Genomic DNA, 13,343 nt, shown 5'->3' with positions numbered 1-13,343 from the left:
CCCCAGGTCAGCCTTCATGCTGGGTTTTCAGATGCCGGAGTTCCGGAAAGGACCGGGTTGGGGGGGGCGGGGTTAATGGTTATGCTCTCCTCAAGGTCACTAGTTTGAAACTACCAGGTGTTCAGTGGGAGAAAAGTGAGGCTCTCTGTGCTCATAAAGAGTCACAGCCTCTGAAACCCACAGTGGCCGGTCTGTAGGGTTGCTGCAAGTCGGAACTGACTTGTTGGCAATGAATTTGGTTTTGGCTTTAGTGCACATTCTGAAATTCCTTCCAAATGGAACCTGGTTTTTCATTTCTCGTGAATCCAATTCGTGCTGTGGACTGAGAGCAGATAGCCCTGGAGCAGCAGACAAGTAAAACGAAAACCTTGCAATGCCACTCCCCATTTTTCCTTCTCTGAAAGGTAAAAATGAAACACACACACACACACACACACACACCATTCTGGCCTCTGGGGGTGACTCCATTTATTTTATTTTTTATTATTAATAATTTATTAATAATTGGGTGAAGTTCGCAGAGTAGATCAGCTCTCCCTTCGATCTCTACCGCATGACATCACTTGTCCCACTTCCTCCCTTGTCCTTGGGTAGACGCTGCCCGGTTCCCCTCACTGGTTGATTATTCTGAAACGTGTGTGCCTCTCTAGAGTTATGGCTCTCCTTGGACACCTGTCTGTTGGTTGGCTGAAAACTGTTTCTAACAGATGACTAAGGGCCATGTTCTCAGGGATCCCTCAGGCTATCCAACCAGTAAGCCTGGTCTTTTAAAAATTACTTTGTTTTATGTCACATTTTTCTCCCACTTTATCCAGACCCTTTCCACAGCGGTTCGTAATGATAACCAGGCACCAGGCCGTTCCTCGGGTCTGGGGATCGTGAAGACCCTTATTTGCATGGCCTGCCTTGACCCACCGGACTCATTAATTCCACAAGGCTCTGATTTTCATCACCCTCCTTGCCAACAGAAAGGGAGAGACCTATCATTGCACCTCAGCCAGCTGCTCATGAGCTTTTAAAACACCAGTGACTTCTAACCAAAGAAGGCTGTAGAACATGGTAGCCGATGTTAATTAAGCCACTTCACCTCCGTGTCACATGACCCTGATCCCTCGAGCCCAGCAAGCCCCTCCCTCTTGGGGTGATGTTTAAGAAATGTTTCATAATGTTGCCCCCCCCCTGTATGCGCCTCCATATTCACGGACGTATTTGCACATGGTGAATACCCATCGACGCAGATCCTGTCTCAAACCTGCAGAGACTCGTGAGAGTGTGTCTGCTCTCACGCCCACACCCATCCGTTCACGGGTCAGTTCATGTAGCTCACCAGCACTGCGGGACTGGGTAGACACCAGTGTTTCCCTCTCACACTCCTCCCCATGGCTTCCCGAGACCCTCGTTTCCCCCCTGAACTTCCTCTTGGTGTATAATGCCGTCCGCTCACCCAAGTGAACACGCAGCTGCCCTCCGGCCAATGCCTTCCCTTCCCAACTCCGGTGGGTAGCCATGGATGAATGTTTCTTTCCTGCGGGGAGGAAAGCGTTTCTTGAATTTTTGCTACTGTGGTCTCATACAACACGTGTCCTGTGGGAAGCCGTGTGGACTTCATGCGAATGGCCTCCCTGATCCTGAGGATGTGTCTTTATGTTGCCTCTGTCTCCCTGACGACTTCATAAACGTCCTCCGTACTGTCTCTATTTTGAAATGTGTCCTTTTCTGAGTGCTATGCGGCAGCTGAGTTCCCTTTGCTTGTGGGGTTTCTTATCATTTTCTTTGTGTTCTGTTGTGTTCCTGTTTGCTAAGTCTATGTTTTTTTGACTTATTTTGATGAGAAAGTGGGTTAAATTTCTTTGCAGCTATCCTGTAATCTGTTATTTTCTTTCCAAGTTTAAAAGCTTCTATTATACCTTGAAATCAACCTGACTTCCTCTCCACCTGCAAGTTCTGTGATTAGACTACTTATTTTAATTGTCCAAATTGCTTCCTCTGGCTTCCTACGTTGAGTCTTCTGGATCTGTGTTTTTTAAATTTTTTTTCTGTGTTTGTTTTATGTTCGATACTTGTACATTAGGTCGATGTCTGGGTGACACTATCTTGCATGTTAATCTCAAGCTGTTGGCTCCATTGTTGGGGTGTTTTGTTTGTTTGAAAAATTCCTTTTAGTAATAATTCTTGTATGGTTGGCCTAGTTTTTACAAATTCCTCTGACTGATGTTGGTTGTGTCTATTATTAATCAGATTGGGGAGGAATGCCCCTTTTCTAGTGGGTGGGACTCCAGGGGGGCTGGGGGTGGCTAGGCTACCGGTGCATAGTTGCTAGTGTGCACCCATGGGAGGGGGTGGGCAGGAAACAACAGCCAAAAAAAGAGAGAGAGAATAACAGAAACGAAGGACAAAACCAAATGTTGGGAAAGAAAGGAAAGTAGAAATAATTTAATGATGAAAAAGGAAAATAATATAAAAACAAGGGAAGAGAAAAAGGGGGTTGGGGGAGACATAATAACCCAAACTGGGGGGATGGGTGAAAGGAGAGACAGAGAGAGAGAGAGAGAGAGAGAGAGAGAGAGAGAGAGAGAGAGAGAGAGAGAAAACAGCCAAGATAAATAGAAGGGGAACAAAAAGGAAAATGGAAAGCAAAGAGTGGCTTAGCAAGTGAAGGATGAGGGAAAAATAGAATAAGAAAGGAGAAAATGGGGGTAGGGAAGCAAGGGCCAGGAAGGAGGAAATTGCCAGGTGCTGGCACCTGATCCCAGTCAGAGCTCTGCCACCCAAGCGCCTGGGGAGGTAGCGAAGGAGTGGGACCCTGTGTCCTTGTCTGAGTTCCTGCTGGCCTGGAAGGTAGGTGTCTGAGCACCTGTTCGGGGAAATAGATCCTATCAGCTCAGACTGCTACTGAGGCCAGGGTTCTTGTTCCCGGAAGAACACTTCCCAAGCCCGAGGACAGCTAGGGGCAGAGGGGCCGGTTTTAGAATGTGTTCCTGCCCATCCACTGGTGGCCGGTGTTGGGCCACTTGTCCATCACCGCAGGCTCTGCTGGCTTGATCAGGTAGCGTTCAACACCTGGAGACTCAGACATCGTGAGTCTGCACCCAGTCGGGAAGGGCACTCCTTCACCCTCAGGCGGAGCAGGAGGGTGACTGGTGTGAGGGAACAAGGAAAGGGCACACCCTTCTGAGCTCCAGCCAGCGGTTGCTATCCCAACGGGATGCTGCTTTGAGCGGTTCAAACTGTTTGCACTAAGTCAGGCCAGCTGACAATTCACCTGTTCCATCCGTCTCGTCTGTCCTTGCTTTTGTCCAGCTTCTTCTAGTCTTCGCTGTCCTTTCTTCTTTATCTCAGGGTTCCGGGGTGCTCATCCAGATCCGTTTTATTTGCTCTCTCGTGTCTTGGTTGCGCAGGGCTGGGATCCAATGTCTGCACTTTCCAACCTCTTGCCAGAAGTGTGTAGCAACTTGATTCGTTCAAATCGCTTACAAGGAGTCTTTCCGAGAGAAGCGATTTTGCGATCTTGATGTCTCTTAGAAGCTTCAAGGAAGCGGCCAAATTAGGCATCTCCCTGAGATTATTTCATTCAGGAGCCCTTGTTGCTTTATTTCCTGTGCAGAAAATTGAGGTAAATCACAAGAATGGCGAGGTGAGGACTAGGTGTCCAAACCCTCTCTACTGATGTGATGCCCTCTTGACTGGTGTGACGGGCATGCTATAGAACCAAAAGGCTTGTGCACCTGGCGGAAAAGGCTCGAGTTGCCCCTCCCTATGGCAGCCCCATTTTCCAGAGAGTGGGGATCTTGTTTGCCCTGACAGAACAGGTCCTCCAGGAAGCAGAGCTCCGATTTCAGGGCTTGTTGACCAGGCAACAGTTTCCAAGAAATCATGGAGCCCGAGAACACCCGTGCCTCAGTGAGCACCTGGGCTTTGGAGGCTGCAGCCGATTATGTGCCTCTGATATCCTGATTCTGAGGCTAGAAATGCCACCATGGAAGAGCTGGCAGAACGCTGCCGAGCTCAAGGGAGCAGCTGGAACCAGGAAACACACAACTCTACGCTGTCCTTTTTACTTCTTTTAAATCATTTTATTAGAAACTCATACAACTCTTATCACAATCCATACATACATCAGTTGTGTAAAGCACATTTGTACATTCATTGCCCTCATCATTCTCAACACATTTGCTCTCCACTTAAGCCCCTGGCATCAGCTCCTCATTTTTCCCCTCCCTCCCCGCTTCCCTCTCCCTCATGAACCCTTGATAATTTATAAATTATTATTTTGTCATAACTTGCACTGTCTGACGGCTCCCCTCACTCACTTTTCTGTTGTCCGTCCCCCAGGGAGGAGGTCACATGTAGATCCTTGTAATCGGTTCCCTCTTTCCAACCTACCTCCCTCTACCCTCCCAGTATCGACACTCACACCACTGGTCCTGAAGGAATCATCCGCCCTGGATTCCCTGTGTTTCCAGTTTCTATCTGTACCAGTGTACATCTTCTGGTCTAGCCAGACTTGCAAGGTTATTGGGATCATGATAGTGTGTGGGGGGGAGGCTGGGGGGGTGGAGCCATTTAGGAACTAGAGGAAAGTTGTATTTTTCATCATTACTACATCACACCCTGACTGGCTCATGTCCTCCCCGAGACCCTTCTGTAAGTGGGTGTCCATTGGCCTACAAATGAGCTTTGGGTCTCTACTCCACACTCCCCCCTCATTCACTATGGTAAGAATTTTTGTTCTGATGATTCCTGATACCTGATCCCTTCAACACCTTGTGATCATACTGGCTGGTATGCTTCTTCCATGTGGGCTTTGTTACTTCTGAGCTAGATGGCCACTTGTTTACCTTCAAGCCTTTAAGACCCCAGACGTTATATCTTTTGATTGCCAGGTACCATCAGCTTTCTTCGCCACATTTGCTTATTCACCCATTTGTCTTCAGCAATCATATCAGGAAGGTGAGCACACAATGATATGATTTTTTATTCTTTAATGTCTGATAACTGATCCCTTCTGCATCTCGTGATCGCACAGGCTGGTGTGCTTCTTCCATGTGGGCTTTGTTGCTTCTGAGCTAGATGGCCGCTTGTTTACCTGCAAGCCTTTAAGACCCCAGACGCTCTATCTTTTGATAGCCAGGCACCATCAGCTTTCTTCACCACATTTGCTTATTCACCCGCTTTGTCTTCAGCAGTTGTGTCGGGAAGGTGAGCATCATGGAATGCCAATTTAATAGAAGAAAGTATTCTTGCATTGAGGGAGTGCTTAAGTGGAGGTCAAGTGTCCTTCTGCTACCTTCATAATAAACCTATAAATATATGCACATAGATCTATTTCCCCAGCCTAATATATAAATATATTTACATATGTACATGTCTTTATCTAGACCTCTATAAATGCCCTTTGCCTCCCCTCTCTTTCCTCTGACTTTCCTCCTGTCCCACTATCATGCTCAATCCCCACCAGGGTTTCAGTAATTACTCTTAGTTACATTATCCTTGATCATGCCCTACCAGGCCGCCCACACCCTCCTCACCACCAATTTGGGTCACTTGTTGTTCCCTTGTCCCTGGGTTTGTTAACACCACTACCTTTTCTCCCACCTCCTCCTCTCTCATGTCCCCCCGGAACTGTCTGTCCCATTGTTTTCTCTTCCAGATTGTTCATGCAGACTATCTTATTTAGACAGACCTGCAGAGATAATAACATGCACAAAAACAAGGCAGAGCAAAACCAAGCAACAATATACAACAAACCAATGACAAAAACAAAACAAGAAAGAAAAGCTTGTAGTTAGTTCAAGGATTGTTTGTTGGCCTTTAGGAGTGTTTTCCAGTCCAGTCTGTTGGGACACCATGCCCTGGCCTCAAAGTCCACCTTCAGCATTCCCTGGGGACCTCGCTGCTCCAGTCCTTTGTTGTTCTGTTGCACCCCCCACTCCCCCCTCACCCAGTGCTTTGCCTCAGTGTGGCGGGATCAGATAGGGTGCAATTCCCACACTGTGTCTCCGGTGTTGTCCCCTGTAGGGCCATGGGTCAATGAGGGGCGTCATGTCTCATAGTTTGACCAGCCATGTGGTCCTCTCTGTGGACTGGCTGCTCTAATTGGGAACATCGTCCTCACGGCCTGGTGGGCCAGGATGTGCGCACCTCTCTCCTCCTCCCTCTACTCCTTCCTATAAAGTGACTCTGAGTGAGCCCAAATCCACTCCTGGGCTATGAGGTGTTTTGGGTTTTTGTTTTCCTGGTAACTGTCCTCTCATTTGGGAAACTGTGGCTTTTGTTATGGTAATAAGGCAGGATTAGTGTAGGGTAAATATTGCCTCCGTGCCTTTTGCGATTTAGAAAAGATTCGATTAGCATGTGCAAAGCACAGCTGCCTTTAGAGATGCCAAGGCTTGCTATAGAGATCTCCAAGAAGTCAGGAAGCAGAAACTGCCGAGATAAGGACCTTCCTCCAGAGAGGGGCTGCTGGATCAGGCACTCGGAATTTGACTCTCCAGACCTGGTGGTGTAGAGGCTGCATGTCGGGCTGCTATCCTCATGGTCAACAGTTCAAAACCAGCAGCAGCTCCTCAGGAGAATGATGGGCTTTCTACTCCCATAGAGAGTAGAAAGGACCCCGAGCTGAGGGACTGCACCCGACACTCGACAGAGTCTGCAGGGGCCCCTCAACCCGATAAACCTGCGCTCGTTTTGTTTATTTAACGACGTGCTTACAACATTTGGCGGTCCCACCGAGAGAGACAGACATTTGTGGGGCCATACCGCCTTTCTGTTCCTGAGGAGCGCACTGCCCATGACTGAGCTCAGGTGTGGGACGCAGTGGACGCCGCCAGCCCAGTTCTCCCCGAGACGTTGGGTAGAGCGCCCTAGGGGACACTGTTCAGTTCTGGGGTACCTGTGTCTGTCTGTATACTCTGTGCTCTGTGTTTTAGCGTCTTTCTGGCCCATGGCCATCACTTTTCCTCCAAAAGGCATGGGATCAACCCAATGACAACATCAGTCCACCTGCTCCATCTCATGCTGGCCCACTGGCCTCTATGGAAGAAGGGAGCTGCCTCTTACGGGGAGACAGTCAATCGTGGTGCCTTGTAGACCCTCTGCCCCTATGATTGGCCATTTGGATCTTGAGTGGCCTCCCAAGGGGACTTTTAATCTCTCTGTTACCTGTCCGCACTCTTATTTTACGTCGGATCCTTGGTAAGGCCGGGCATCCAGACCAACTCATCTACATCACCCTGTGGATTGATTGATAATTTCCCCACTCACCAGCCAACGTGGGATGATTGTCATCTACTCCAGACTCTCTTTCAGCCGAGGAGCGTGATTGCATTTGCAGGGAGAGCCAGAAACGGGTCTTGGGAGCAGACGGGTGACCCAAGGCTGACCCCAGCCAGGAGTTGGAATCTGCGCTCCCCTTGCACTGCCCTGATTGGGACCCAACTTGCCCCGGAGGTAGGAGGTAGGGTGAGCCTCCTCCCCTATCACCGGACTCTGAGGAGTGGTCTCTGGTAGGTGGTATGCCGTCCCATTAATTTGTCCAAAGTCCAGTGCTCTTTCTGCAGCACATGTACTGTTTTGTCCAAAGTCCAAAGATGAGCCAGTCAGGGTGCAGTATAGCACCAATGAAACGCACAACTTTCCTCTAGTTCTTTAATGCTTCCTCTCCCCACTATCATGACCCCAATTCTACTTTACAAATCTGGCTAGACCAGAGCATGTACACTGGTACAGATAAGACCTGGAAACACAGGGAATCCAGGACAGATAAACCCCTCAGGACCAATAATGAGAGTAGTGATAACCAGGGGAGAGTAAAGGGGAACCAACTACAATGATCTACAGATAACCTCCTCCTGGGGTGGGGCAGACAACAGAAAAGTGGGTGAAGGGAGACATCAGTCAGTGTAAGATATGAAAAAAATATCTATAAATTATCAAGGATTCATGAGGGGAGAGGGGCGGGGAGAAAAAATGAGCTGATACCAAGGGTTCAAGTAGAAAGAAAATGATGATGGCGACAAATGTAGGAATGTGCTTGACACAATGGATGGATGGATGGATTGTGATAAGAGTTGTAAGAGTCCCCAATAAAATGATTTTTTAATTGTCCCAAGTAACTAGTAATTCAGGGCAAGGATGAGATCCCAGCAGCATATTTAGAGAGGTTATTTGATGCCTACCACCTGTGTACCCCAATAGACCTGGAGGCGCCAGATAACCGAAAAGCCATCAGTGTGACTTTTGTGTCCCGGGCCACACCAGACATCAGGAAAAAGTTACAGAAAGTGGAAGGATTGACAGGGGGAAATATTAGTGAGTTAATTATAGCAGAATAGATTAGCTAAATAATAGCAGAAAATATTCTGCTATTAGAAAGAGCAAAAAAGACTTCTAGCAATAACAATAACCAGGAGAGAAGCAAGCCAACGCAATGGCCAGAATCCTCGCCATGACCTCGGGGAGACCAGAACTCCGTCCAGGGCCAGGCAGGCAAAACAGACAGAATACACACAAACCACTAGGCAGGAACCAATGTGTTTATTACAAAGAGGGACCAACTGCCTAAAACAACCTCAGCGCTGAAATCAGCCCTGCCAGGCAGAGACCCCACCCATTCCAGTACTGGAGCTGCAATGAGGAGGTCAGGGCACCGCTGTCACCCCCCCCCCCCCGCCCAGAGCTCCTGATAACCTTGAAAGTGGGGAACAGGTTGTCACATTCCTTGTAGACACAGGGGCAACCCACTCGGTCCTCGAGGAAGCAGCAGGCCCCATCAGCAAAAAGAAGACCACCATTCACGGAGCACCTGGCAAATAGAAACTGTCTCCTGGACTACAGGGAGGAATGTACACCTGGGGACAGGTGAGGTGGAACACTCTTTCCTCCACATGCCAGACTGTCCCTACCCTCTTCTGGAAGAGACCTACTGCACAAACTTAAAGGGGTGATCAGCTTTCAACCAGACCAGATCCAAATAGCACTGGGCGGGCCAGAAGAAGCTCCTGGCAGGTCTCTGTGACGCTCCCCTTGAATGACAGGTATCTCTTGACCCTCTCTTGAGCCTCTCCAGCATAGGAGGGGAGACCATTGACTGAAGTCCCGGGAGTTTGGGCAGAAGATAACCCCCCCCCCCCCCGCCCGGGCTTACAGCCCACCCGCCTCTAGGTGTGGTTCAGCTAAAACCTGGAGCAAGCCCAGTGGCAATCTGACACAACCCTGACCCCTTTAAAGATAAAGAAAGATGTTTGTTGACCTCAGAAGGGAGGGAAGTTAAAAATGAAGACGAAACTTGGCAGCTGTTAGAGACATCTGGGCGCCCGGTCAAGTGTCTCTTCTGCATTTTCCTGGCCATCAGAAAGGATCCGACCCGGTGGCACTGGGCAACCGACAGGCAGATGAAGCAGCTCGAGCCTCCTTGCTTTAAGAACGGACCTGGAACTGGCGGGGCACCTTCGTTGACTGCCCAATCTAGGACTTACACCCCGGAGGATCGCTGTCTGTCCCAGCAGCATCCCCAAAAAGAACAGCCGGTGTATTCTGCCAGACAGCCACTGTGCATGGCCAGAAAGAGACAGTAAAAGATTCCCAAGGAACAGGGACGTGGTGACTGCCTGCCTGCAGGTGAACGCCCCACCTGCCCGCGCCCGCTCCACACCCTTCCCGAACAGGGAAGAAAATCCTGGGAAGTAGATTTCACTGACATTAAGCTGGGGCGATGGAATGACAGGTTATCTGCTAGTGTTTGTAAATACCTTTTCAGGTGGGGTAGAGGCATTCCACACCAAGAAAGAAACTGCTCAGGTAGGAGGAAGTAAGAAGTTTTTAGATGAAATTGTCGCTAAGCGGGGTGGGGAGGGTGCCTGACACCACTGGGTCAGACAATGGCTAAAACTATACAAACCAATGAAAATTTTAGGCACAAATTGGAAGCCACGCAGTACCTCTCACCCACAGAGCTCAGGGCAAGCTGAAAAGAGGAATCTGACCCTTAAAGAGACTCCAGCTACATTAACTGGAGAGACCGGGCGCTGAGTGGGTGGCTCTCCTGCCCTTAGCATTGGCATGAGTCCGTTGCACCCACTGCAAGCCCGGCTACCACCTGGTTTGCCTGCACCTTTGGACTCACCCCTTGTCTACATGTCCCTGTGTTCCTGAGCCGTGCACCTCAGTTCATGTCATCCCCCAGGTGTGCCTATCTAGTGGGACAGAAGGAAGAGACACCTGGGCATTATCGCTAAAAGAACCCCATCTCACAGAGCCGCTCCGATATTAGTGCCTCTTTAAGTAGATCTAGAAGCGACAGGATCCTCAGTCCCAGGCACCCCTGCCCCTCTTGTTAGGCAGACCCAAGAGGAAGGGTTGGGAACTAATCCCTGTCCACTGACGGAGGGTTAAACAGTACACGTGATACACCAAAACTCATTACCACGGATTTCAATACCTATCGACGCCCTAGGACAAAACAGAACTGCCCTGTGGGCGTCTCTATGGGAGCAGACAGCCTCAGCTTTCTCCCAAGGAGCCGCGAGTGCGTTTGAAACGCTGGCCTTGTGGCCCAAGACGTAGCCTACGACGCCATCAGCATTCCTTCCCCGTGGAAGAGGGCAGTGGAATGCCAAAGAAGCCTCTGAAAGCTAGAAGCTTATGTCTAAAGCTGGGACGTCTCATCTACTACTTACATTATGACACCCTTTTTAACTGAACAGAGATTCAGAACAGGGCATGGGAGGCTACTCTTTAGGCAAAAATAAACGAGGATGTTAGGCACAGGTGCCTTTTTTTAAATCGTTTTATGAGGGGGCTCATACAACTCTTATCACAATCCATATATACAGCAATTGTGTAAAGCCCATCTGTACATTCATTGCCCTCATCATTCTCAAATTTTGCTCTCCACCTAAGCCCCTGGCATCAGCTCCTAATATTCCCCCTCCCTCCCCGCTCCCCTTCCCTCATGAACCCTTGATAATTTATTATTTTGTCATATCTTACCCTGTCTGACGTCTCCCTTCACCCACTTTTCTGTTGTCTGTCCCCCAGGGAGGGGATTGGATTATATGTAGATCCTTATAATCGATTCCCCCTCTCTACCCCCATTCTCTCTCCACCCTCCCGGTATTGCCATGCTCACCACTGGTCCTGAAGGGATCATCCACCCTGGATTTCCTGTGTTTCCAGTCCCTATCTGTACCAGTGTACATCCTCTAGCCAGACATGCAAGGTAGAATTGGGATCATGATAGTGGGGGAGGAGGAGGCATTTAGGAACTAGAGGAACGATGTATGTTTCATCGTTGCTACTTCGCACCCACAGGTGCTTTTTTATGTGTATCATTTATCTGGAAAGGAATATGAATGAGAATTTGTCCTGGGGAACGAGGTGCAGGCAAAGGAAGGAGGCTTACTTTGCACTAAATGGCCTTTGCTACTGTTTGCTTTAGTTTTCTTCTTTGTAAGCTGTATTATCTACTCAAATCGATGGAGGGAAACACAGAGAAGGAGAAAGGGCTAGAACAGGCAGGTAGACTCTCAAAGGTCTTTGGGGTAACCAGCACCTCCTTTGCGCAGAGCAGTGTATTCTTTAGCCATGGCCCTTGGCGGTCCCATCAAAGGACGTTTTTCCTGAGGGATTTGGGTCAGGAGATGGAGAAGATACTGACTGAATTATTATTTAGCTGTGAGTGATGGTTAGCAGGGTTACTTGTGATTTGCCATTTCTTTTCCTCCAAAACCATTTTATTGGGAGCTAATGCAGATATCATATTGTTCCGTCATTCAATCACAGCAAGAAGTGTTGTACAATTGCTACCACAATCAGTTTCAAAACATTCTCTTGCTTCCTGAATTCCTTGACATCAGTTCCCCTTTCCCCTGCCCCGGCCCCCCTAACCCGACTGAATCCCTCGGGTACCCTTAGTCTACTTGCTGTTGTAATAAGTTCATGAATCCTGGGTTTCATACACGGAAAAACAGAAAAACATTTAGCAAACATTCAAGAGGGTTGCCCCCGATGACAAAATCCATCTGAGCTGAACCCCAATACATAAAAACAAACCATACCAGAAAGCGTTGAAAACCACATCAGGCCCAATGTGCACCTGACAAGGTTTTAACCGTTCGAGTCAGGTTTATTTATCATTTTTATCTCCCATCGTCCTCTTGTGATTGCCATTCTGATGGGTATAGAGTCAGCCATCTCCTAAGCAGGACTATAATCCTTTGGACCTCCAGACTCCTGTCTGTGGAAACTTCTGAGCCAGGAAACAGCTGGGACACCAGTGGCGGGACAGAAGAACCACAACAGAACGAGGAACCAGAGCATGAGACAGAGGAGTGAACTGCTCGGCCCACAGAGCAAGCAAAGCTGAGTGCTCTGGGGCAGGAGACTGGCTGTGGAGAGCAGGGAATGCCTCTGGACACTAGTTGGGGGAGCCAGGTTTTGCTGGCCTAGAGCTGAGTGCCCTTGAGTTGAGGCTTACCGGGAGTGGCATGCCCTTTGGACACTGATTGGCAGCCCTAAAAGAGCTTGATAATGGTGCCCAAGCAGGACAGAGGCCAGGCCAAGAGACTGAGGTCCAGAGAGAAGCCGGTTTGTGGGCACAACAGAGAAAAAAGTCTCCTGACTAGACAATTGTCATCTTGAGCACTTTCTGCTTGGCTTGTAACCTATTAACTTGCCTAATAAACACCATAATCATCAGCCTTGTCTTTGAGTCTGTGTGGCCAGTGCAGTGAACGATCAAATCCAGCCACAAAAGGAGAGTGCTATCGGAGGGGACGGTTGGTGTCAGAACTGGTGGGTCATTTTGACTTCAGCCTGTGGCAATCAGCCTTGGGGGCCAAAGGAGGTCAGATGTGGCCCCCACAATGTTTCATTCATTTTGTATCCTCAACCGGTTAGCAGTAGACAAAGACTTTTGCAGAAAAAGTATCTTGGATGTCTCTCAGAATGTCCTACCCTCACCCCATCCTACGCCACAAAGAACACCCCTGGCTGGCATGCTATCAAGAGACTCTAGTGTAACCAGGGGTGTGAGGGGAGGTACTGGGAGAGTAGAGGGTGAGTGGGTTGGAAAGGGGGAACTGATTACAAGGATCTACATGTGGCCTCCTCTCTGGGAGATGGACAGCAGAGAAGGGGGGTAAGGGAGACTCTGGATAGGGCAAGATATGACAAAATAGCAATCTATAAATTATCCAGGGCTCATGAGGGAAGGGGGAGTGGGGAGGGAGGGGGAAAAAGAGGACCTGATGCAAAGGGCTTACGTGGAGAGCAAATGCTTTGAAAATGATTAGGGTAAAGAATATATGGATGTGCTTTATACAATTGATGTATGCATATGTATG

The sequence above is a fragment of the Tenrec ecaudatus genome, chromosome 7 (assembly GCF_050624435.1).
Source record: "Tenrec ecaudatus isolate mTenEca1 chromosome 7, mTenEca1.hap1, whole genome shotgun sequence".
Taxonomy (NCBI): Eukaryota; Metazoa; Chordata; class Mammalia; order Afrosoricida; family Tenrecidae; genus Tenrec; species Tenrec ecaudatus.
This window is presented reverse-complemented; position numbering follows the sequence as displayed.